Here is a 26,819-nt window from a genome sequence, read left to right on the forward strand (position 1 = left end):
CATATCTTGAATTCCTTTCCCTTTTAGACACTTTTGCTGACTAAAATGTATTGACCAATATGAAAGTTAGGGAAATTTAATATAATGGGGGAACAGAGGTAGCTATAAATTGAAAATTAGGATGTAAATAAAAAGCAAAACATTCGGAAAGGACAAAAAAAGAAATTGACAATTTACCTGTCATTTTCAATTTACATTTAAAAAATGAAAGTATGAGAATACTTTTGATAATAGAATGAGAACATAAGTGACTTTTCTCAGCTACTGCTTAAGTCTTTGTGGTAAATAATATAGTCGCTTTGTGGTAAATAATATAATTACGGATTTCAGGATTTTCAGCTTACTAGCTCTGTATCCAATTAAATGGTCTGGTTAATATAAATTTATTTAGAGTGATTTTAAAACCGTATATCTAAGAGATAACAGATGCTATGAAAAGATAGGCAGAAATTTTAATTCACTAATTACAGACATTATAGTTCTGATAAATGATTAATATTTTAATAGTAGTCTGCCTGAAAGTTTTGTCTTTAATGAGTTAAAATACAAATAAGTGAGTACAACACGAAATAAGGTGACAGTCTTGCTTAACATCATCTCCGAATAAAACTACATAATACATACTGGTATTAAGTGGTAGTGAAACTGACACACACACACAAACTTTTTGCTACTCCTTGAGCTCAAGATAGGTTTCCCTGTATAGCATACATATATATATTTCCTTTGAAAGGGGATCCTTTGCCCATGTTTTAGATCCCTGGGTATCAAATCATATGCATGATGGATTGTTATAAATTATACTACTATAGTAAATGTTTCCCTCATTATACATGTGTTGGTAGCTGGAGTTATTAGTAGCAAATAGAAACTCAAGCTACCAGAGGCATAAAATTGTAACAAACACTTACCAAACAAAGGGTTACTGGGAGGATACTGTAGTTTGCCAAGAGTACATTTTGCTGATGTCAGCATCCCGGAAGGTAAGTTGATTTTGACCATATGTAGGAATAGAAAGAAGGATAATACACAGCATTGCTGGGTGTGACTTTGCAGGGACTTAACAAGTGCCAACTAGCAAAATAAGCAGGGTAAGAAGATTAATTACCTGCAAAGGTATAGGTTTAACTCTTGACAGTGTTGTGCTATGGAAGAGATCCTACTAACGAGGCTTTTACTTAACCATGTAAGGGTTTTTCCCCCCCTGAACAAATATTTCCAAAATTCTATTTTAATTAGACACAGCTGCATGACATACTGCCCCACCCATTCATCATAATACACACACTTAACATTACAGTTATGGTGTGTTCTCTCTCATAAATTATATTTGATAACAGGAAAAAGCTTGATTAGTAGTAGCAAAACCAGGAATAGATCCAGGGTTGGATAGTTGTTCACTAGCTCCTGTGAAATGAGTTGCTTGTCTCAGTCCAGTTTGCAACACACAGGTGTGCACATCACAAAATTCATTATCACAATTGGCACAAGAGGCCAAGATCCTCAAAGGTATTTAGACTCCTAGTTTCCATTGATATCCACTGATTTCCACAAATCCTGGGCCTACCTGCCGTCCTAGTAGGCAGTCTCACAGGGGACCAAGGGAAGAATAGGGGATGGACAGTGTATTAAAGTTTCCCGCTGGTGTCTTGAGGTCAGTTTTGAGACACCAGGCCACTACAGGTAGGGCAAGCTTACAGGGTATGCAGAGGGAGTGTCCGTTTTGAGAAGAGTCTCTAATACTGCCAGTCTGTCACTACATTGATTCACTTCTGCTGAATTTTAATCTAATAACGCTTTTTAGGTCTCTCAGTGATCCCTAGGCACAAGTATAAGGGAAGACTTGAAGGAAAAATGCAGCAATTCAATATTTGCTTAAAAGTTGAGATTACATATTGTCTAATGCATACTATTTCTTGCTCATATAAGAGATAGTCAGTTCTCTGAGGTTTAGAGAGAAACTTTTTGTTGCCCCAGCTGTACTCGCAAGGGAATATTTTTCAAACAACAGCATTGTGGACATGTATTTTGCTTGGCAGTGAGCGTTGTCAGCAGATTCAGGAAGTGAAGTCAGAAAAAAGGCAGGGTTTCAAAGAGAGCAGGCTACACAGAAGTGCCCAGGCAGTGAGCATTCTAATCAGAACAACGTTTGTGTTACAGAAATATTGATTAGCATTTGAGTCTATAGTTTAACACACACACACCGCTATTTCCCATATGGATAGAAAAAGTGAGCCACAACAGGTCTTTGATCATGATTATTCACTGAATAATTTTCAGCCCAAAGGGTAACTGCTTGCCACTATAAAAAAGAAAACCAGTCAATATCTATTTTATTCTGCTTTGTAAAGGAAATTCTGCCTGTCATTTTTATTCTCGGACAGCAGCAATAGTAACTAACAGATTCCTCCATCCTTGAATCTCTGCTCTTTATGTGTGAGTAGGTTTGGAAAATGCTGATCTCAACTCACAGCACCATTAAGTCACCATAACTCACTAGGTAGCATACATCTACCAACCACTGAGGTACAATGGCCTCAAGTCACCTTCTCCATTTGGTAGGGAAAGCAATCATGAAAATAAAAACAAGCCATCTCCAACTCTGTGATCTATTATGCCCTATGGGCAAGGGTAGACTCTATCCTACCCTGTGGGCAAAGGGGAAGAATCTTTTATAATTACCTTTGAGAAAAACCAATAGGGTTTTCTATGATGCTCATCACTGTAGTATCTGAGCACTTCACATGCATTCATGAATTTATCCTCCCAACAGCTCTGCAAGGTAGGGAATCCTTATTATCTCTCTTTCTGCTAGGCAGAGAAGGCACAGAGGGATTAGTGAGCTTGTCCTAGCTTACACAGGAAGTTTGTGGCAAAGCTTGGAGGACAACCCAAATCCTTAAGTTCTAGTTCAGTGCCTTGGCTACAATTTCCCCCCCGCAAAAAGCTAGATAATATGATAGATTTCCCCACACCTGAAAAAACTAGAACAGTTGCAGCAGTGTGTCTAAAGTTGTTAATCACAAATAAAATGGTCACAAACATAAGGAGTAAACAAAAATCCAGTGTAACAAGGAGATTTTTTTAAACATACACACCAACATATTACAATGTAGAATCTACCTCAAAGTCTATCACAGAAACATTACAGGGAGGGGAGAAGGACACTAATGACCCTGCATAGGAAAAGGCTTTCCAAATGTAGGCAATTGTCTAAGGGACCAGGGAATAGGCAGTCTGGTTTAGCAGTCACAGCTGGGTTTAGCAGTCACAACTGGGCTGTCCAAAGTTAAGGACAGCCACAAGGCCATAATCAGCAAGCCGGGATCAGAGCAATCACTAGAGCCAGGATTGATAGGCAAGAGTCAGGTTGGGGTCAGAGATTGGCCATCAGCAGGCAAGGCGAGGCCAATGCTAGAATCGCCACAGGCCAGATGTCTGTGTGATTGCCTGAACTTCCTGGTCCACTCTGACGGGGTGTATCAACCCTGCACTGATGACACGAGGGTTAAGGAGCTGCCGTGGACACAGGAACCCAGGCCCCCTCACCTCTGCTGGGCATACTCCCAGTGAAGGGAGCATTCAAAAAGGAACAGCTCAGCTGAATCTCCGTGGATTGAGCTGGAGAGCAGCTGGGTGCAGGAGCATCCTGCAGAGAAGCTGCCAGGGCTCCAAGCAGCCAGGACCTGGTCTTACAGCCAAGCTGCTGCAGACCCTTCAACTGCAGGGAGCCAAGGGGATGAGTGGCTGCCAGAAGTGGATGGTGCTCCAGAGATGGACCTGCGAGGATGTCAAGCAGGATCCCAAGGCAGACCCATGGTGCTGATGGAGGAACAGAAGCTGAGGGATAGGAAGTGACCCAGGGAACTGGAGTAAGGGTGCCAGTCCCTAAGTCACGTGTATGGACTATTGCTTTGAAAGGTCGTGGGTTGGAACCCCTGTAGAGCAGGGTTGGCCTGGGTTCCTGTTCCCCTGCCCCCCACCTCAGCCTGTAACTGCTAGGAAAGGGAACCCTGGACTCTTGCCACTAGTACTGCTGGCCTTGGACACACAACACCTCCTGACATCCACCCTCCAGGGTTAAATATTGACGAGGGTCTAATTACAAGGCTGCTGGCACTCTGGATCCTATGGTGCCAATCTCCCAGTGATCTTTGGATTTAGCTCTGCATGACTTCCTAGTGGCGATGTGGAACCATCAGCTGTCCCAGGTACTACAAGCCCATGTTCTAGTCCCACAGATCCCTACAATATGGGGTAGCAAAAGATATTTGACCACAAATTCCATCTCCTGTAGTTGGATGGACACTTAATGATTGAGTCGAACACATGATGATGGTCGCAGGTTTGCAGAGCAGCCCTTTGCAACACATGACCTTGTGCTCAACAACCCACCGAAGATATCCCAGCTCTACTCATGCCTCTTTCCAGGTCCTGTTGCTGAAACGAACATTATACAATACTCCCATGTACAAAACTTGTGCTTATGACAAAGAAAATTAGCAGCGCGTAATCGTGTAATTATGGTTAAATGCCTACGAAGACATGAGCAGTTTTAAAGTGGTTTTGCACAGCAGATCCTCTCTTGTGATTTTGCATATCATTGTTTATTGTTTCTTCACTGAAATACACTACAGTCTCAGTTCAGAAGGTCACATTAGATGTTCATATTTTTTTCTGCCTTAGCTGTGACATACCAACAGTGGCTAGTTAGGAAAGAAGGGAAAAACCTAATTCAGAAAGGGGGATGTTACAACCTTCTCTGGGGTCTTGAGGCGAAGCCTAGTAGGTTGGGATCTCGCAAGTTCCTGTATTGATGTAGTCCATACATATATGAAGAACCTGGAAATTAATTTCATGGAGAAAATTGAAGTGGAGTGAGAAAATTTCTTAAACTTCCTGTAAAAATTGTATTTTGAGCCTTGTATTCATCAGACAATACTTAGCATAGCTAAGTGACCCAACACAGTAACTGCTCCTACCAGAAATTTCTCCAAACTGGGAACACTCACCATGCTACTCCCTTTAATCTGGTATACTGTTAGACCTGGTTTCAGACAGCAGTGAAGATATGAGTATCTAGTGAGATTAGAGACAATTCCAGCAGATGGCGCTAAAAAGCAGCTACTGTCATTGAAGGATGCACGTTTTAAAAGAAAATAAATGCCTTTGAAAACAGAATTTGCTCAGGTCATGTGTTAGGAAAGAATAGGGTCAATCTACAGGAGGAACCACATATCAGGAGCCTGGGAGCATTCTTTCCAGGAAATGCATGTGGCTGGTACAAATATACAGATTTTTTAAAAAAGCAAAAGCTGCCCTGTGATTCTGAAACCAACCGCAGCACCGGACAGGAAGTTCCTGCAGAGATTTCAAAGGGCATCACATTTCCATGCCTTCAAAAGAGCTGGGTGACTAATTCAAAGAACAAACACAAATTTAGGCCATATTAAGAGATTAATAATATTCTGAACAGTAGCAGGAGTCCTATATGGGACAACTTCAACAAGCTATTCACCGAGCCCTGTCTGAAGCAAACTGGAAAGGTTTCTGAGTGGATCTGGTTTCAATTGTGTCTTAACTTGACACTTTAAAACTACTGTGTTTAAAAGGAGTGATCTGGCTACCCTTGTGAAGCAAATTCACAAGTGGGGCCTGTCAGTTTTGACAGAAACTAAGTATTTTGTCCTGACCCTTCTTAATTCTGATTCCTGATATTTCTAGATTCCAACTATCATACATCTTCCCGAGCCTCCAATTTTCTTCATCTTCTGTAACGAAGACAGCAATATATCTATTGAGCATTTTAGCCTTCTTCAAGTCCTCCTCTGTTATTTGCATGATCTCCTCTTTACCAGAAGCCCTGCACCACCTTTGACATTTCTTTTGTCCCGGATGTATTTGTAAAACTCCCAACTAGTTCTTCATTCTGCTCATTTAAGTCCCTAATTTTACATATGTAAGACCCATTCCTCTAATCAGATGTGTGTGGTTGGATCTTTATGCCCACAGAGTCTCACTAGAAGAGGTCTTCATACAGGCACCAGGGTTCACCTAGACAGACCCAGTTGCAGGTAGAGTAACCAGACAGCAACTGTGAAAAAACGGGACCGGGGTGAGGGGGGAGGAAATAGGCACCTATATAAGAAAAAGTCCCCAAAAACGGGACTGTCCCTTTAAAAATGGGACATCTGGTTACCCTAGTTGCAGGATCGGGGCCATCGTTCCCAATTATCCTCATATACTCATGTCTTAAACTAGAGGTGGGAAATAGATGTAAAATTTGGACTGGAATTTCAAGCTTCCTACCCCAGGACAGGCCCTGCGGTATAGATGCACAAACAACAACAAAATTAAGTGGGGGAAAGCGAGAGTTAAAAAATTCAAATCAGAATTTGTTGTGAATTTGTTCTTCCCCATCCCATGACAAGTATTTTTATTTCTGTAGTTCTCTGCAGTGTTGAAAGTCCAGTTGCCACAATATCCTGCTAAGCTGTGAGAACCAGAAGGTGGAAGTAACCAGTCTGCTTTCATTGGACAAACTAAAACTCAAAAAAGTAAACAAGCCACATAAATACTGCGAAGTAAGTAGAGCTGCTCAAAATGGTTTGGCTGAAAATTTTTTCCCAGAAAAATATGTTGTTTTATTTTTTTAAAATGTTTGACTATATTTTCTGATATTTTTAACAGGAAAATTCAAAATGAAACAGGGTTTTGATTGAAAAAGGTTCTGAGCTGAATATTTTCAAAATTTTGTTCAGCAAAAATCTTCAATATCTTGACTTTTTGTCCTATTTTGGGATGAGACCAAATGTTAAAATACCAGAATTTCATCTGGGACAGAAATTCCATTTTTCAGAACTACTCAAAAAAAAAATGAATATAACAGAATGCTTAAAGAGGAAAAGACTGGTTACTTATCTTATAGTAACCGACGTTCTATGAGATGTTGTAATTCATGTGGATCCTACCACCTGTCCTCCTATCCTGCTTTTTCTGAGTCTCCCTTATCTAGAATTCTGAATGTCCAAGGGAACTGAGGGACAGTTACGGCCACTCTGCACTTTATGGCCTCAGGAAGGGGGACATGAGACCACAATGGACACGATCATTCAAAAGACACAAGAAGCACATGCACACCTGAAGTGGGATCCACAAGACACATACTCAAAGAAGAAACAGGGGAGATTCAAAAAAGTTTCAACTATCTCAGAAGTTACTGAATTTTTTTTTTTAAATATGTCCCAGTATTGTCAACGTCAGTGCCTAATGTTATTCATCCATCTCAAAGTGGCCTGATTTTAAGAGATGCTGAGCACTCACAAATCCCAACAGCTCAAGACCTGTGAAAATCATGCCACTTCAATTTAGGTGTCTAACTGTGGCTTTAGGAACCTAACTTTAGACACCCAATTTGAAAATCTAGCCATGATATTTAGTTTGACAAAATAAAAGCTACTAATAGCTCTTATGTAAATGAAGCCTTAATACTTTCAAGAGGTTGACCTAGTGACTAGCTAACTGGACAAAAGAGATGCTTCCTGCAAAAGTCTGCCATGTTGTAAATTTTACTTATGGGCCAATTTGTTCATGCAACATTTTACTCTGATGAATCATGAACAGAAAGCATGGCTTCCACTGGTGTATAAAAATATGAAGTAAAAACCACAAGCTACCTGCTTAAATCTCCTTATAAAAAAGCATTAAAAACTCATTTTATTAATTATTATTAATACTCCAATAGTGCTTACGGGAGCCAATCAAGATTCAGTCCCTATCACTTCAGGTTAATCAACAAGAGCCTGAATTAACTGAAATTGCTGATGAGGAGAGGGGAGGAGAGAAACTAAGACAAAATATCTTGTTTTTTCTAGTTTGCGTCCTTCACCTAGTCCTGCCGATTGTCTGTGCTCTCTGCTTCCTAACACAAGCAGATGAAAGTAGAAAGAAAACATGTTTAGAAATAATATTTATCAAAGTGTATTCTTCATATAAGATTGCATAAAAACTGTGCAAAACTATCACTGTAAGAGGGTAGATTATTAAGAATGACTGTGATACAAGAATTCACAGCTAGTCTGTAATAGCACAGTCAGTAACAATTGATAGCATTAGATTTCCAATCAATACATATTTCCCAGAGGAAAGAAAATGGCTGAGTTTGGTGGACTTTGACAGTTCCCTCCTCCCTGAACCAGAGATTGGAGAAGGCTTCTGTCGATTATATTTTCCTCCATACTACACCTTCCTGCCCTAAATCAGAGGAGAAGGAGGTAGAAAATCTATACCCAGTTTCTCACTACATCAGCTTTTTAGGGCTGTGACCTGTTAAAAACTGAGCCCTTCCTCGATATGGAGATCTCTGGGAGTTAATGAAACAACTTCTAACTGTTTGATTCTCTCTGCTACACTAGAGACTTTGGAGTTTCTCTAATAACACGATCCCCAACCAACAGAATGCACACCTGAAGTTAACTACATTTAGGAAAGCACATTGATTTCAAGCCATAACCACTCTTCTGCATCCTCCCAACTTGGCATGCAATGAATCCTTTTACGCTAATTATTTTTTTAAATGTCAACGCACTTAAATGAGGTCCAAATGTTCAAGCCTTGGTGCCTAAAATTAGGCCCCTAAATAAAGGTAACATGAGGTGCTGAGCAACTCCAGTTCCTATGAAAATGAATGGGCACTTTGGAAATCAGGCTAGTGATACGTATTAGAAAGAAAACATGTTTAAAAATATTTTCATCTGATTGTGTCAAGAAGCAGAGAGCACATCATTTTAAGAGCAGGGAGAAGGATGCAAACAACAACAAAATATTTTGCCGAGTGTATTTTTGTCTCTTAACAGGAATTTGGATAGCCTCACATGAAGGTCTTTTTTTCCGCCACAAGAAAGTTACACCAGTTTAACCATTTTAAATGATGTTTTAAACTGATTTATTTAAACCGGTTAAAGCTGCTGTGTGGACACTACTATTTTGCTTTTAGAATGGCTTATTTCAATTTAACTTAAACTTGATCCCAATTGACTTCAGCTAAACCGAACAAAAGTCACTCTGAAAATGAAGCGAGTGTCCACACATTGGTGTGTATCAGTTTAAATAAATCTTTTTAAATTCAGGACATAGGTTAAACCTGTGAAACTTTCCCAAGTAGAGGTCTACAAAACCGTGGTCTGATTGTTCAGATACTGAGCACCCTCAACTCCTATTAACTTCAGTGGAATTATGGCGCTCAGTCTATGTTAAAGAGGCTGTTTTATTTGGGTGACAACGTTTGGCACCTAACTTTGAAAGTATTTCTTGCAAGAGCAGGGGTGCCGGAACAATTTTTATATGTGAAGCTGTGTAGAACTGTGAGACATTTTATATTCTTATTAATACCACAATTATAAAATTACAATGAATCATGCCAGATATGCCGTGTAAGGGGTCAGTAAACATGTTATGATTTGCCAAGTATGATAATCTTGTTTATATGTTTGCATAACCTTTGTATTATGAGTAGGGTGACCAGACAGCAAGTGTGAAAAATAGGGACAGGGGATGGGGGGGGGGTATTAGGAGCCTATATAAGAAAAAGACCCCAAAATCGGGACTGTCCCTATAAAATTGGGACATCTGGTCACCCTAACTATGAGTTATAGATATGTAGGGTATATTTGTATTTCCAAAATTGTGCTGTGTTTCTGGGTGATACCCCACAGACAGATTGGCATCAGCATTGCCTAGCCTGTTCGATGGTCCATCAAGGGTCATCAGTGGTACAATGAAGCCATGGAAAGGAGCCAGGGGATACACCTTCTGAGTCAGCAAGACATGTAGGGGCATGCCTATGAACAAAACTGAGGCTTTTCCATGCCAGGTGCTGTGAAGCTTGTGTCTGGGACAAAGGAAGTACAGGCCACATGGCAAAAGAATATAAAAGGGGCTGCATCTTCTCCATTGTGCCTTCATGCCTGCTTCTTACTTCTGGAGCAACTTTTCTACAAACTGAAGCACTGAACAAAGGACTGAATGACCTATCCAAGCTGTGGATGTGTTCCAGAAGGACTTTCAAGACAGCAAACTCACCAATACTACTAAGAACCTGATATCTGGACTTTGAAGTCTCTGTATATGTCTGATTGCTTTACTATTTAACAACTCTCTTCTTGTTCTTTTTTCTTTATAATACACCTTTAGTTTTAGACACTAAAAATTGGCTGGCAGCATGGTATTTTGGGTAAGATCCAAACCAATACTGACTTGGTAACATGGCTGATCTTTTGGGGTCAGAAGAACATTTTGCAGAGTTATTAAATAACTTCTTACTGGACTGGACCTATGTGCTGACTGGAAGCCAGAGAACTGGAATGCAATAAAGGGGGCTGTGTGATTTCTTTTTTCAGCTTCTTAATAACCAATGTGGGGGATTAGAAGCACAGTTTGTAATTGATTGGTGAGTTTAACTTCTGTGTTAACCACCAGTTTGAGGAGTATCTGCTTTCCCTTTTGCAGCCTTCCCTGACTGTGGCATTTTCAGTGAGGACTGCCCCAGGCACCGCCCGGGTCAATGGAAACCATGTATTTGGTGTCTGTCTGTTACTACTACTTCAAGACAGGGGTTGCAGCAGCACCCCCAGTTCCAGCATCAGTGTGGAAGAGAGGGTTTTATTATTCAAAATTTGCCACATGGAAATTCCTGTGCATACTCCTGATTTATGGCTGTTTTGAATTTATTTCCAAAATATACCAGCAAACAGAACATTATCTTCAAGAACTTTCCTTGGTGTTTTCTGTTAAGCGTGCTTTCATTCCTACGTGCAGAACTGCAGAGATGTGTTTCATCCAGCCATTCCACTCCCTGGTTCTGAAGCACTTCCTTCGTGTGTGCCTATCTGATAAAATGTGTGCAAAAGATCAGAAGGCCGCTGCACGTCACATGCAGCTATGTCTGGGATGTGTGTTTAAAAAAGGTGCAATAGAAACAGCCTCTTTGGCACATGAAGCACAAAATACAATTTATAAATGATTTCTTAAATGTTCATACCAAAATACAAAAGAGGTGACTACTTTGTCTAGATTTTGTAAATCAAAAGTCTGTTAGAATGTTGAACTCACAGGAACTCAAATATCACCATGTTAACCCTAAAAATACCACAGTGAATTGAGGTCTGATCCAACGCTTATTGATTTCAGTGGGCTTTGAATCAGGCTTTAGATGGCTTAGGGCCCAAATCTGCAAACAGGTTCAGGCCCTTAATGCATACAAATGGTAGATGATAATACTCCAGCTAACTTGAATAGAATTTCTCAACCAAAGGACGTTGATTCAGAGCTCTCTCCAACAAAACTGAAACAGGCACTGACATCCTTTAAGGGAGGAAAGCCTAGTAACAACAAAATCCTGTTTCTCCTTGTGTTTCATTTCCCAGCACCAACACTGAACTGATAATCAATCAGGAACCAAAGCAACCAGCCTAGCTCAACCAGATATTTTTGTCAGTATATTGTGCTGTAATTCTCATTAAATAGGTGAATGAACAGGTAGGGTCCATTAGAGTAATCTCATTAGAAATCCAGTTTAAAAGCTGTTTTCACAGCGCTACTTGCTTGGATTCATTTTGATCCTCTTTAGCCATCAACCTCCTCCTTGCTAAGTTCTTGAAACAAAATAGTGTAATTTCTTTTTGAGATACCAGAGTGACAGTGTCATAAGGGACTGTTTTAATGTTTGTTACTTTTTATTTCTGCTATGGCAATTAGCTATTATTTTGGTTGGATAAAGTGTTCACATAAATAGCAATTATTTACTATTAACAGACTGGTTATTTTTCAGATCAAATTGAGGTGTGTTATAAGGGGACTTTATAGCTCAAGGAAGGCAAGATCATTTGAAGCTACCCTTTCTGTGTTATACACAATTGCACTTACAATCCCATCACACACTAGCAACACCAACACTTAAGCTGGAGAAAGGCATTACCTGATTTCTATCTACTATGGTATTCCTGTCTCCCGAGACTGAGGATTGTGTGTTTTGGCAGCTTCATCATATACTACATCTCAAGGGCTAAATTGTCAGTTCTTAGGTCACAGTCTGGCCTAGGGAATAGGGGGAATAAAATACCACAGGAGGAGCTGCAGAAGTTAATGCCTTCAGGAACAGGGGAGCAGAGCCACTGTACCACCATTTCAGAGTGTGCAGTATGCCCTCCCACCAAGTGGGGCCAGCCCCATGGTCTGTGTGGAAAGCCTTGTACTGACAATCTCATCTTCTCTCCATCTTTCAAGGAGGGGACTAGCATGTATACTGGCACTTGTCACACAAGGGAATGAGGAGGAAGAGGGCTCCTTGCATAGGGTTGCCAACTTCCTAATTGCACAAAACCAAACACCTGTGCCCTGCTCCTTGCTTGAGGCCCCACCCCCACTCACTCTATCCCCCCTCCCGCCATCACTTGCTCTCCCTCACCCTCACTCACTTGCATTGGGCTGGGACAGGGGGTTGGGATGCAGAAGTAGGTGAGAGCTCCATCTGGGGATGCAGGCTCTGGGGTGGGGCCAGAAACAAGGGGTTCAGGGTGCAGGAAGGGGCTCCAGGCTGAGGCAGGGAGTTGGGGTACAGGAGAGGGTGTGGGGTGCAGGCTCTAGGAGGGAGCTCAGGGCTGGGGCAGGGGTGCGGGCTCTGGGAGGGAGTTAGGGTGTGGGAGAGGGTGCAGGGCTGAGGCAGGGGGTTGGGGTGTGGGAGGAGGATCGGGGCATGGGCTCCAGCCAGGCAGCACTTACCTTAGGCAGCTCCCCGTCAGCAGCGCAGAAGGGCTAAGGCAGGCTCCCTGCCTGCCCTGGCTCTGCACAGCTCCTGCAAGTGGCCGGCATGTCCTTGCGGCCCCTAGGTGGAGGGGCCGGGGATTCTGCGCGATGCCCACAAGCGTGGCCCCCGCAGCTCCCCTTGGCCTCAGTTCCCAGCCAATGGGAGCTGCGGAGACAGTGCTGGGGGCAGAGGCATGCGAGGAGCTTCCCTGATCGCCCCTCCACCTAGGGGCCACAGGGACATGACGGCCACTTGCAGGAGCTGTGCAGGAGCCTGCCTTAGACCCACTGCACCACTGACCGGACTTTTCACGGCCTGGTCAGCAGTGCTGACTGGAGCTGCTAGGATCCCTCTTCGATCGCGCATTCCGGTCAAAAAACAGATGCCTGGCAACCCTATCCTTGCATCCTCTCCGTGCCTTGCACACCTGTGCAGAACCAGGCACAATTGAGCCCAAAGTTTTAATGTCCTAAAACATATTTCAATTCCTAAAAGTAGAATTGTAGGGTCCAACTGGCACTTCTCTTGCTTCTGGCCAGAAAGTAATGGATTCATGTTTCAGCTCTATGCCAGGACTTCAGATCCTATAAATTGCTGATAGAGCAGGGCAAGATTGAGGGATCAGCCCATGGACAGCATTCAGATGAGAGACTGAATTCCTTTCTGCTCATCACTGATTCCTGTCCAGGTGGTGCTTCAAAATTCCATAGCACTGTTCAGGGAATAATATTCTGGACAAAATCCTCTCCCTTGTTAAGGCAGGTTTGAATTTCCAAAGCTGTGTCTGGCCTCCCTTCAATCTGCAGGCTAACCTAAATTATTCTATCAGCTACTCTCCATGAAGTGTTTAATAGTTCAAAATAAGCTTCAAACTAAACAAAAAGATTCAGTGTTTCCACTGGAAAAAACACACTAGCATGTACAACTGATAAGGAGTATTTATTATTTGTACTGCATTAATTCCCTAAATGTGCTAGGTGCTGTATAAACATATGAGAAGAGTTAGGCTATAACTACAGTTCTCAAGTGATGAAAGTATTTAACCTCATCTCACAATTCTATTCATTGTCATACATCAATCTTTACATACCCTGAGATACCTTTCATATGAAAGGTGCTAATATTAAACCACATTTTGATCTAAGACTGGATCAATGTGAAAATTCACTGCATTAATTAAAAGTAAAATTCTGGAAGATTATTCATATAATGTGTCTTTGTATGTCTACTGCCCAGGGCCAAAGATTTAATACTAATCTTGAGCCTAAATATTAATTGGCACTTCAGATGCTGGGTTTCCTTCACTTATACTCAGACCTTAATTCGAGCAATTTGTAACATACGAATTCAACCTGTGTGGGTTTCCCCCATGAAGATGAAAACTAGAAATTGATTTCAGCTGTTGGGTGCTTCTTTTCAACTAGTGAAACAGACACTCCCAAGGCTGTTTTACCCACATAATATGACAATGTCTCTGAGCAACAAAGCCAGTATCTCTTTCTTTCAAATCATTCCCTTGCAATAGCTGTAACTACATCTCTAAATAAAGTTATTTTGCCTTTTTTACCTTTCCACTTTGAAAATAGTACTGTCTCACTGAATTATATAGGATAAATAACTCAAACCTCTTAAGAGCTTAGCCCTCAACTTCTTGGAAAGGATTTATTTGAGTAACAACACACCATTAGCAATATGGCCCTAATTTAGCAAACCAATTAAGCACAAATTTTACTTTAGGCACATGAAAAATCCCAAAGAAGTCCATGGGACAACTCACATAGTTAAAGTTAAGCATGTGCTTCATTGCTTTGATGAGTCCTCCCTGAGCTGTTGAGCCATCAAAGATAATTACCTGAAAGTCACATGTTAGGTCCATGCCAATCAAACAGGGCCCAGCCAATCAACAAGCAAGGGCCTAACCAGGTGATGCTAAGACAGATATATAGGCTCCTCATGGCAGCAGCTACTCTAAGCTGCTCATTGGTGTTAGCTTGTTAGGAGAATTCCCAGCTACCTGGTAGTTCTGACAGACTACTCGAGTCTGTGCTTGCTCCTGTACCAGTCTCATCTGATCCCTGGGCTATCTTGATGTTGGGATCATAGAATAAGTCTTTTTACGCTGGTTTCAGAGTGGCATTGTTTTTTCCCCCATGTGTATTTGGTGCTCATGGGAGGTGTCAAGTGAGCAGCCCTGAAAACAGATACTTCTTCTATAGATAAGTATAGAAGTGGCAGTGCTAGCTAGCTCCTCTCTGCCCCCAGCTATTGTGCCTTACCTCTTGCTTGAAAGAACCATCTCTAGGAGTGAGAGAGCAGGTCCTTGTCCATGGGCCATTCTTTCTTTTGGGCTCTCTGCTGAGACTGTCCACCGGGCTGCTGTGACATTCTATACCTTGGGGGAGCTCCCTATAATCCCCATTATTCCTCATTTATATACAATTGTGATATTGCATATAAAGCATGCCATGTGAGGTATCAGGGGAAGATAATGATCTGCTAAAAGTCATTGTTCTAGCTAAATATGTATATCAGTAGTGCATATGAAGTTATGAAACTGTGTTGTATGGTTGTCACTAAAACATGCTGTACGTTGGGGAATCAGCCAGATACTACCTTCCCCGGAGACAACAGCAAAGAAAGTAACCAAAACCCAGGCTGAGATCAAACAACCATCAACAGTCATTGTCCAGCAAGGGAACTACAATGCAATGACTCACTTGTACAAGGCCACAGCAGGGGAATTGCTGGGGACTCGGCAATGCCTGCTAGACATGCCTGGACTTATGTTCTCCAAGCACATGGACTAAAGGTATAAGTCAGAACACCAGGGCCCACTGCTTGGCCTTTTCTTCTCCCCACCACCTATGCTGCAAGCAACAAAGACACTCAGAAGACTGAAGATTCCAACAGAGGAGACTGGCACAGGTTTCAAGGGTGAAACCTGTGTACTATGAACTACAATATCCAGGGGGGTGAAAGAAAAAATGCTTAATCTAGATGTTTCCCAGTCTAATAGGGTTGAGAGTTTAGACAGTGTGCTTATTTTTTTTTCCTTAAGCAAAAAGTCAGATGGTTTTTAAGTTAAGTGATTGGTAACTATCTTGTGTAATCAAACTTGTTTTGCTGTTTATCTTTACCAGTGAGTTTGCCTGAAGTACTTGGTAAATCTGCTCAGGTTTATAAAGGCTGGTGTATATCCACTTTCCATTGACGGAGTGGTGAACCAATGAATAAACTTGCATTGCTCAAGAAAGGGTCTTTAGCAGTGCAAGATGGTATATTCCTAGGGTACAAGGCTGGGAGATTTGGCTGGTGCCTTTCTCTGAGATTGCTTGAATGCTCCCAGAGCCACTCATGAATCTAACTGGGTGTGGGGCTCCACATGTGGTTGTGCTGAGTGGTAACAGCACCTGGAGGGGTTTGCTGCTTGCAGGGCTGGCTCTGGCTTTTTTGCTACCCCAGGCAAAAAAGCCTCTGGCCGCCCCTCCTTCCCTCAGCGCGGCAGGGGAGGGCGGCCGGAGCGCCCGGGGGAGGGCGGCGAGCCCCGGCCGGGGCCCCGCTCTCCCCGGCGGCCAGAGACTGAGCACCGTGCCGCCCCCCTCCAGGTGCCGCCCCAAGCACAAGCTTGGTGGGCTGGTGCCTGGAGCCAGCCCTGGCTGCTTGTCACTAGCAAAGCATTGTGAGAGAGCCCAGACTGGACAGTCCCAGTCTGGACCCTGGGGATTCCATCACAAGTATCAATGTGGTATTAGTGGTAGTGACAGCTCTTTTTACAGCAAACAGTAAGCCATTTTGTGCTGAGCAGTATTAGAAAATAAATTAAAATGTGAATAACTTGTGTTTATAATGGAGATTCTATGAATGTCCTAGTATTTAAGGAGTGGCAAAGACCTTAAAGACTAATAGACGTATTGGAGCATAAGCTTTCGTGGTTGAATACCCACTTAGCCAGATACATGTATTTAAAACAACCCTAGAATAGTGTGAGTTAATAGTGTCTAGTGTAAAACAGTAGAAGTCAGCTAAAATAATCCTTGTGATGAGGCTCACTCACCTCTTGTGAGCACCTCCTGTCAGCTGGTGCAATCCTGCACTTTCTCCTTTTTTCTGTTCCTAGCACCCCCTTTTTGGCAGTTGCCTTCATCAAGTGTTTCTTCAGTGGCTCAGCCCTACAGCTAAGTCACACAGTCTAAAGACACATGAAGGAACCCCCTCCAGGGTAACACAGTCCAACAAATGGTTGGTCCTTTCTAGCTAACTTCAGCCCCACTGCCAGGCCTGTTTAACCTCTAGTACCTTTCTCAGGCTCCAGAACAAACCTTGTCCCCTTCTCAAGGCTTTGGCCCCTTCACTGAGGCCAACCCACTGTTCTGGGTCCCAACCCAGGGAGCCTACAAATAGCAGCCACATACCATTTTCTTTACTAGTTGCTATTGGTGCATTTCCTGGGTTGCTTCCTGCTCTGTCCCACCACCTTCTTGGGTTCTCTGTCTGTTCTCTCTTGAAGCAGGGTCTCTCTCAGGCCTCCTTACCTGGAGAGTTTCTCAGTCGATAGCCTGATTTCTCAGGATCGTCTCACAAGCTCTCTAGGCAAAGAGGCCTGAAACAGTCTCTGCCCCTTTTTAGTCAGGGTTCTCTCTCCTAGGCCTCTTCATCTGGAAAGCTTTACAGGTCTCTCCTTGCTTGAGAAGCGTCTCTCTCTCCCAATCTCATTACCTGTGGCCTCTCACAGCCTTCCACACTTCCTTCACTCTTCTAGTCCCACCCAATAATTGCCCTAATCAGACCCTGTCACGCCTTTTAACTGAGCCTGCTCAGCTCTGATAGGCTCTAGGGAAGCAGCCATTCTCGGCAGGCCTTCCCTGCTCCTTTTCCTGAGGGTGGGGTGTGGTAGGACCAGAGGGCCTTCAGCAGGGGGCACTTCCTCACTGAATTTGATTTTCTTCTAGCTGTGGCAGAGTTAATGGTATGTGGCATCTATGTGCATTCTTATGTTATGTAAATACAGAGAGCCTTAAAAATCAGTATACTTAAATTTTCCATTTAATTTTGACCACAAGAAAATGGGGAGTGCTGTGCAGAAAAAAAATATTGTACTTGCATACAAATGCATGTGAAGGGTTAACAAGTAAGTAGAGTATTTAATTGTGATTAAACATTTTCCTGAAAATGCCTTGTATGGCATGGCATGATCACGGGGAAGGTCTAAACTTAAGCACTGGCCATTCATGCAGGATTTCCTATGACTAATGGTAGTAATATTCAAAACTTTTAATTTAAACTGTGGGTGTTATTGATAGATAGGAACTTTACCATTTAAGATTTCTTATTTGAAAATGAGTACAAACCATTCTGATTTACAAATTCATTTGCTATCCATGGTATGACATCTTAAAACAATTAATAGATTAACTGTCTAAGTGGCGTATGTTGGTAATACCTGCCAGATTCTTTACACAACTCTTCCATATTTGGATGGGATTCACAGGAAGCTTGTACAGGAAAGCCTTTTCCTTTCTTAATTATGAAGGTTTTGTTGGATGGAAATTATGCCAGTATGGGGCGGGGGAGGAGAAGAGGAAGGGACAACACTCTACTACTGGCACTGGGAATATGTGCAGAATGCATATAATGTTGACTGAGTCTGTTGTGAAAAAATATACGTGGACTTCTGTATTCAAATGGTAAACTCCAATTTAGTAGTTAGCAAAAGAGAATGCAACAGGATACAAATCTAAGATGATGCATGTGATAAAGAACACTTTATAATTTAGGATTAGAAAGATTTAAAACACAAAAACCAGGTAAAAACTCACTGATAAAGCAGTAGGTCTGACAAGTATAAGTCTCTAAGATCTAATCTGATAAGATTCAGATAATATTTCTGTTGCCCATCTCTGACCCTGCTAAAGATATATGTACCCTGTAGTGAGTTTAATCTAACTTCTGCTGCAAGATCTGTGCATTCTTTGGCAGCTTCAAATTAAAATATTGAGGTCTTATTGAGTTAATCATAAAAGTGAATAATACAGTCACTATGATATCACCTCCCATTACTTAAAGTTATATTAAGCCTAGGAGGGTGAAAGTAACCCTGATAGTTAACTGAAGAAACACCGAGATGGGGGCCTATGAAGGTGGAAGCCCTAGTAGTTCAAGAAGGAACTCGCTTTCTTGTGATTTGGGGCACCATTCCCCTCGCTGGAATCTTCTCTTCTCCGGCCCCTTTCGTGCGCTGGGGGGCGGGCTTCTCCCCACTCACTCACTCCTCAGTCGGCTCCAGCGTCCGGCTCTGCCGCCTCAGCCCCTGGAGCCCAGAGCGGCGTGGCCAGTCACTGGCGGACTGGTTCACCGCCGCCCGGAGCAGAGTCCCTCCCTGGACCCTGCCTGCCTGTGCTGCTCAGTCTCTGGTGGAGGCTAGGCCGGGCCAGGACAGGAGGAGTGAAACTTTCATGTGAGTCAGTGGGGGGGGAGGAGCTGGGCTGGGGAGGGAGGGAGGAAGGGGGGACTTAAAGTGACAGTGCGCTGTCTCTCACACTTCCCTAACACACACACACACAGTCTCTCTTACCCACATACACACTGCCTCTCACGAGTCACAGCCCCCCAATACAGATTGTGTCACACACACAGTCCCCCATCACACACTGGCTCTCTCTGTCACACACATACACGTATTATTCAACAGAGGGTCCTGTAGCACCTTTAAGACTAACAGAAGTGTTGGAGTATAAGCTTTCGTGGGTGAATGCCCACTTCATCAGACGCAAGTAATGGAAATTTCCAGAGGCAGGTATAAATCTGTATGGAGATAACGAGGTTAGTTCAATCAGGGAGGGTGAGGTGCTCTGCTAGCAGTTGAGGTGTGAACACCAAGGGAGGAGAAACTGCTTCTGTAGTTGGATAGCCATTCACAGTCTTTGTTTAATCCTGATCTGATGGTGTCAAATTTGCAAATGAACTGGAGCTCAGCAGTTTCTCTTTGGAGTCTGGTCCTGAAGTTTTTTTGCCGTAAGATGGCTACCTTTACATCTGCTATTGTGTGGCCAGGGAGGTTGAAGTGTTCTCCTACAGGTTTTTGTAGATTGCCATTCCTGATATCTGACTTGTGTCCATTTATCCTCTTGCATAGTGACTGTCCAGTTTGGCCAATGTACAAAGCAGAGGGGCATTGCTGGCACATGATGGCATATATAACATTGGTGGACGTGCAGGTGCTTGGTACTTCCTGTCAAAATGCTTGTGGTGAGCCAGGAGTGGCGAGGGGCTGCAGGAGGGTTATGGGCTATGGCAAGATGCAGTCCCCATGTGACAGCACAAAGCCGGCTTTGAGCCACTGCCACAGAATCTACTGTGGACGAAACACGGTGTGTGTCAGCAATGGGTGGGGGAGTGTCTGGGGGTCTGCAGGCAGGGGTGGTGGCTGTGCCCCCTCAACACATGGGGTCAGCGGTACCTGTTGGGGATTAACTTCAGTGGAGCATAGGGGCACCAGTTTAATAATACTGCATAAGGCCCCATAAATCCTAAGGACGGCCCTGCCCGCTATAAGAAAAGCATATTACAATTTAACTCCTTTTTACTTAATTTGGAACTCCTAAAAGTCCCTGATGGAGATATTAGCATAGGGTATACTGATATGCTATAGACTTGGAGACAAAGGGCATTATTCATCCCAGGGCACAGGGACCCGAGCAGCAAGAAATCCACCTAGATGGAGGCTACCAATAACCATCTGCTTGAAGCCCCCAAAATAACAAAGAACAGAATTTGAACCTGTGTGTATCATGTATGTGTTATATAGAAGATTGGAGTGGCTACATGAGGAAGAGAAACAAAACTTCCTGAATAGGGCAATGGGATATCAGAACTGTTAAGCAGACCTGGGTTGGGAGCACCTGGGTTTTGGGAGGAAAAGTCAGAAAACCTTGGAGTAGGGTTACCATATTTCTACAAGCAAAAAAGAGGACACGGGGGGGAGGAGCCCCACTCTAGCCCCGCCCCTGCTCCACCCCCATCCACTCCCTCCCACTTCCCACCCCCTGATTGCCCCCCTCAGAACCCCCAACCCCCCGCTCCTTGTCCCCTGACTGCCCCCTCCTGGGACCCCTGCCACTAACTGCCCCCTAGGACCCCACCGCTTATCTAAGCCCCCTGCTTCTTGTCCCCTGACTGCCCCCCTCCTGAGAATGCCCTACGACCCTACCTGTCCCCTGACTGCCCCGACCCTTATCCACACTCCCACCCCATATTCACACCCCTGCCCCCAGACAGACCCCCGGTGACTCCCATGCCCTATCCAACTGCTCCCTGTCCCCAACAGGACCCCCAGAACTCCTGACCCATCCAACCCCCTCTGCTACCTGCCTGCCTCGACCACTCTCCACACCCCTGCCCCCTGACAGCCCTCCCAGAACCCCAGACCCATCTAACCCCCCCTGCTCCCTGTCCCTGACTGTCCCAACCCCTCTCCACACCCCTGGCCCCCTGACAGCCCCTCCAGACCCATCTAACGCCCCCCCCACTCCCTGTCCATGACTGTCGCAACCCCTCTCCACACCCTTGCCCCCCTGGCAGCCCCCCCCAAAACACCCGACCCATCCAACCCCCCCTCCCTGTCCCCTGACCAGGGCCAGCTTTAAAGAGCCCAGGAATCGGGCTGCGCTCCGGCCAGGGTTGCAGGGCTTGGGGCCGGGCCGGAGGTGCTCGGCCGGCGCTGCTGGGGCCCGAGCCGGGCCGGGGGTGCTGGGGCCGGCACTGCTGGGGCCCGGGCCGGGCCGGGTCTGGGCTGGCGCTGCTGGGGCCCGAGCCGGGCCGGGTCCGGGCCGGGGGTGCTGGGGCCCGGGCCGGGTCCGGGCCGGCGCTGCTGGGGCCCGAGCCGGGGTTACTGGGGCTGGGGGTGCTGGGGCCCGGGCCGGGGGTGCTGGGGCCCGGGCCAGGTTCAGGCTGGGGGTGCTGGGGTCCGGGCCGGTGCTGCTGGGGCCGCCGGGCGCCGCTTGGCCAGGGCCGCGCCTCCCCGGAGCTCTCCTCCTCGTGCCCTCCCCCCCCCCGCCCCAGCTTACCTGCTGCTGCCGCCGGCCTGCCTCTGCTTCATTTCACACTTCCCGCGAAGCGCTGATTCGCGGGAAGCAGGGGAGGGGAAGGAGCAGGGGGCGGAGCGTTCAGGGGAGGGGAGGAGGGGGAAGACAGCTGCGGGGCCGGCGGAGTGGTAAGGCTGCAGGGGATGGGGGGAGCCGGGAAGGGGTTTTGGCTGCCCAGCGGCGCTTGGCCACCGCTTTTCGATCTATAAATAGCCGACGGGGGAAATCCCGGACATTTTTAGATTTTTAAAAATCCCCCCCAGACGGCTATTTATAGAACGAAAAGCCGGACATGTCCGGGGAAATCCGGACATATGGTAGCCCTACCTTGGAGAGGTTGAAGAGAAGACTCAAAAGCAGGGCCGGCTCGAGGCACCAGCGGAGGAAGCACGTGGCTGGGGCGGGACATGCTAAGGGGCGGCATTCTGTCCATTCTTGGGGCAGCAGAGTCCAAGCGGCCTTTTTTTTTTTTGCTTCGGCAGTCTGAGTGGCTTTTTTTTTTGCTTGGGGCGGCAAAAATGGTAGAGGCAGCCCTGCTCAAAAGGCTGTGAGACTGTAATGTTCAAGGGGAACAGAGGAAACTGGTACAAAGGAGGATTGAGGATATTGGGAGCATTAGAAAAGGAAGACTGAAGAGTGCTGGGGAGACTATGGAGCCCTTGCAAAGCCTGTTACTGCCAGGACGGTTACTTTGGCTACAGGACCTTCAGGAATGGCAGAAAGATTGAGTGTGTGATTCCAGGTTTGAAGGTGTCTTCAGAATCCAGTGACACAGTGAAAAGTTCATGGGTACACTGACAGACAAAGGGCTGAATCCTCAGCTGGGGTAGATGAGCATAGCTCTGTGGAAGTTCATGGAAAAATGCCAATTTAGGCCAGCTGGGGATCAGGGCCAAAGGATTCAGAGCAAGAAAACTCTTATTTTTTTAAATGTAAAGAGAATTTATTGCTAGTGAAATGTGCCATATTAACAGCCTGGAAACTGAAGTCCCTCCTTTGTCCACAGAGCAGATACAGCACAGGCAGCAGTAGTGCAGAGGTTTGCTCTGGGAAGAGCCACTTCTACAGGGTAGGAAATTAGTTCAGACTTCATGCCCATTTAGGTTCCAGATCCAACAAAGCACTTAAGCACATATGTAAGTGTTATCATACATGTAGTCTCAGTTCCACTGACTTCCACAGGACTACTTGCATGCTGAGTTATACACGTGCTTAAGTACTTTGCAGAATCAGAGCCATAGTCCTCAGATGAGACTGATAACAAAGGGGATAGTTGTGATGGTATGTTTTACGATGTGGCCCTCCAACTCATTTCACATAATTATTTATTGGTAGGGAAATGAATTTATGAAAACCACAGAAGTAGATAACTTGAAAGTAAAATGTCTACGTTTCACTTATGACTAAAATGGTCACCCACAGTTTTGCTCATAAGAGATCTTTTGTTTTGAAATATGATGCTTATAAGATTTAAAGCGTGGCATAATATCTATGAATAGCTGTCAATATAATGTACATTGCATCTCAAATGTGTAGTGTAACTAGTGAGGGATTTTAATCTCTATTTTTACATAGGTCTGGTTTTCAGAACAATGATCTGCACCACATACTAACATATAGCGAGATGAAATGGGAATTCTCAGTCTACATGGGCACGGGGGGAGTCCTGCAAATATCCAATTCCTCAAACGTGTTCTGAAACAATAGAGACTGTGTTCTTTTTTTATTACATCATTCCCAGGAGTACCACTGCCGACAGCCAGTACTTTGTGCAATATATATCATAGAATCGTCCCACACAGTGATTTAGCTCCCACAAATATCACTGTCATGGCTGATGCTTCCAGAAGTGAGAGCATTCAAGATGATAGCAACCACGGATAATGGCCAGAGGGTTTCAAACATTTTTATGTGTCCAGCTACGCAATGTGCCCCTCCCTCCTTAATTACAGACACATTTCTCCCCAATCAGATTACTACCACTTCTCATCAGTCCCACCCACTCCCCAAAACTGTCTTTTCTACAATAGTACAAGTGCATTCTCTCACTGCCCTTTGAGCTTCAATCAACTCCACTGAAAAGTTGGTTAAATGTCTGTATGAGTGGGCTCTGAGAAGGGTGGGGGTGGAATGGAGGGGTCTGAAATGAAAGTTATATCATTAGATGAGTGCGCATGTGGATTACAAAGGGATGGAAACAGAGCGGGCAGCTGGGTCTTGCCTTTCTCTTGCTGTGTGAATCACAGTTTGAATGGAAATTGGAATAGGAAGCCAGAGTGGCTTGGGAACAAACAGAGCTGCTGCAGTGTCACAGGTGCAGATGAACAGAGAAGAATGTTTTGGGATGTGCCAATGACAGTAAACACCATGATTTTGGAGGAGCTGTCAAGATTTAGTGCTTCAGGGAGGTCATCCAATCCACCAAAGTATTTTTCACTGAGTCAAACTGATAGCTAGGGGAATGGCTGAGGCCATGATTCAGTAAGTTCTCAAGCACATGTTTAAGTCCATCAGCAAAAAAGTGTAAGCATGTGCTTAAAGTTAAGCATGTGCTGAAGTCCCACAGAAGTCACTGGGAATAAAATGTGTATTGACTTCCATGGAATAAAGGATCTTCTTAAAGTCAAGCATAAACTTAGGTGCTTTGCTGAATTAGTGCCTTTCTGTGGTTCAAGTAGCTAGACGGTCTCATCAGGGGAGATGCATTCACATCGGGAGGGGACCAACATAGAAATAATAAAGTTAGTCAGAGTCAAAGGATTTAACCAGAAAGATAGGAAGCAACCTAAAGACAGACAGAGGGACCAACATGTGAAAGAACCAGTTCTCTGTGGCATGAGCAAGTGCTCTCATGTTGAAGCAATATTTTGAAATGGAATGAAATCTACTCACTGTATATTCAGGTTATACACAGTGTTAATGGACTAAATAACAATCAGACAAACCATTTTGCAGAGCTGAGTTTTCTAACATTGCTACAGTAGAAACATATTCAATTTTGTTGTATAACAATCATAAGCTGAATGCAATTTAAAAGTAAAAAGTGATAACCATTAGACCAAAAATGGACATAGGCCAGGGTGGGGAGACAACTAGCCTAAATGGATGAGAGAACAGGGAAATGAAACATTTTACAATTGTTTTTCTCCAGAAAAAGGAAAGGAAAATATTACGATTTTAAGTGACCCAGAATTATAGAAATAAATTATATTAAACTAGCTCCCAGGGGAATCTGAATTATGTATGCAACCAGAATGTGTTACAGATAAGGAGACTTACATAGAATGGTTTTGGAGATTTTATGTTGATGGATATTTGAATATAAAGAAGCTATTAATTGAAGATAAGTGGGACACCTTTAAATATTATTATATCCATTTAACTTGAAAGGATGGTGCAAATATACAGACTTCTCTAAGAATGGGAGTTTAGACAAAAATATAAGTCAAGCTACAAGTACAGTTGCCACTGTTGCACAGTCTCTCATTATTGAATTTCCTTGTTTCTCCATATTGGAGTAAAATTGAGTACCCAATGATATTATATTACCCACTGATATTATAAATTGGGTTAAAAAACTAATGCCTGAATTATCCTGATCAGAGGACTACAAATATTCTTGCAGAGAGTTCTTTTTTATAACAACTACTCTCCGAAAAGCACCTGTCAAATTAAGGCAATGAGTAACAAATTAAGAATCTACAATATGTATTAGCAATCAGTCAGGGCTCAGAGGGAGGGAAAGAACTTTGGACTTTATAAGGTAAACAAATAGAGGCATGACATGAAGCTGGAATATTAGAAGCTATTCATAAAACTTGTAGGGGCCTGAACAGGGGAGGGATTAACAGAAATGGCAAGAAAAAATTAATTGTCTTTTTACGAGGCCTAAGGGCATATACACCTCTACCCCGATATAACGCGACTTGATATAACACAAATTCGGATATAACGCGGTAAAGCAGTGCTCCGGGGGAGCAGGGCTGTGCACTCCGGTGGATCAAAGCAAGTTCGATATAACGTGATTTCACCTATACCGCGGTAAGATTTTTTGGCTCCCGAGGACAGTGTTATATCGAGGTAGAAGTGTAGTCACCATTTTGAGAGCTAGAGGAAAACAATTATAGAAGTCAGTCAGTTCCAGTTGCTCCTTCCACCCTACTAATAGGCTGTTAGCTAGTAAGAAACAATTGATTCTGTCTTTAATGTCTATTCACCCAATTATGTAACTGAAGCATCTTTCTGCCTTGGTGGTGTTACTGGAACCTAATGCTACCATTATAATTGAAGAGTCAGTGACTTTTTTTTAGACTAATTATGAAACCATATTTCTTACCAGAATGAATAATGATGTTGTGGTTGTCTACATTTAGTTCAGAAAGTCTTGCAACTGTATTTCTTCAGCTTCTGAAAAGAAAACCCAGCTGTGGAACTATAAAAATGCTTTCAAATTCTTCTGACAGAATAAATAAAACTCTCATACAATTTACTGTAAATGGATTTCCTCCAGAGAGAGGCAAAATCAGCAAGGGGAGGGGGGCGGGGGAACTTGATGTAGTTCTACTGTAGTGGCAGGGCTTTGTTTAGGTGAATGCCTGCACTGTGTTCAATGTTTGACATCTAACTGTAATAATTTAATAAATAATATTAATTAAAACTGGTTTACAGTGTGACAAAACATTATTTCCTTTTAAAGTTACATTAGATTGGCTTAGGTTTATAAAATAGCTATGGGCATTTTATAAGAACAAAGGATCAAATTCTGCTTGCAAACTGGGATAAACCCAGAACACCTCCATTCGTTTTGATGAAATTGCTCTGGTTTACAGAGCAAAATGTGACCAAAAAACTTTTATGCAAGTTGTCTTGCTTCATTTTGCTCCTCTTCTGGGAATGAATACTTATAGAAAAGTCATCCTTAAGAACTCAAGAAATTG

At 43.8% G+C, this 26,819-nt stretch overlaps 1 protein-coding gene across 2 annotated transcripts in view; it reads left to right on the forward strand.

The window, feature by feature from the left end:
* The first annotated feature begins 6,458 nt into the window (after positions 1–6,458).
* LOC128841759 (CARD- and ANK-domain containing inflammasome adapter protein-like) overlaps positions 6,459–26,819 on the forward strand; it is a 33,511-nt gene continuing 13,150 nt past the window's right edge. The window contains exon 1 of one of the 2 annotated variants that reach the window (XM_054037138.1): positions 6,459–6,584. The gene's annotated coding sequence lies outside the window, so the exon portion shown is untranslated. Of the gene's footprint in view, positions 6,585–25,880; positions 25,924–26,819 lie in introns of those variants that run through there. The other variant, XM_054037139.1, reaches the window with a different exon arrangement.

Source organism: Malaclemys terrapin, chromosome 8, assembly GCF_027887155.1.
Source record: "Malaclemys terrapin pileata isolate rMalTer1 chromosome 8, rMalTer1.hap1, whole genome shotgun sequence".
Classification (NCBI taxonomy): domain Eukaryota; kingdom Metazoa; phylum Chordata; order Testudines; family Emydidae; genus Malaclemys; species Malaclemys terrapin.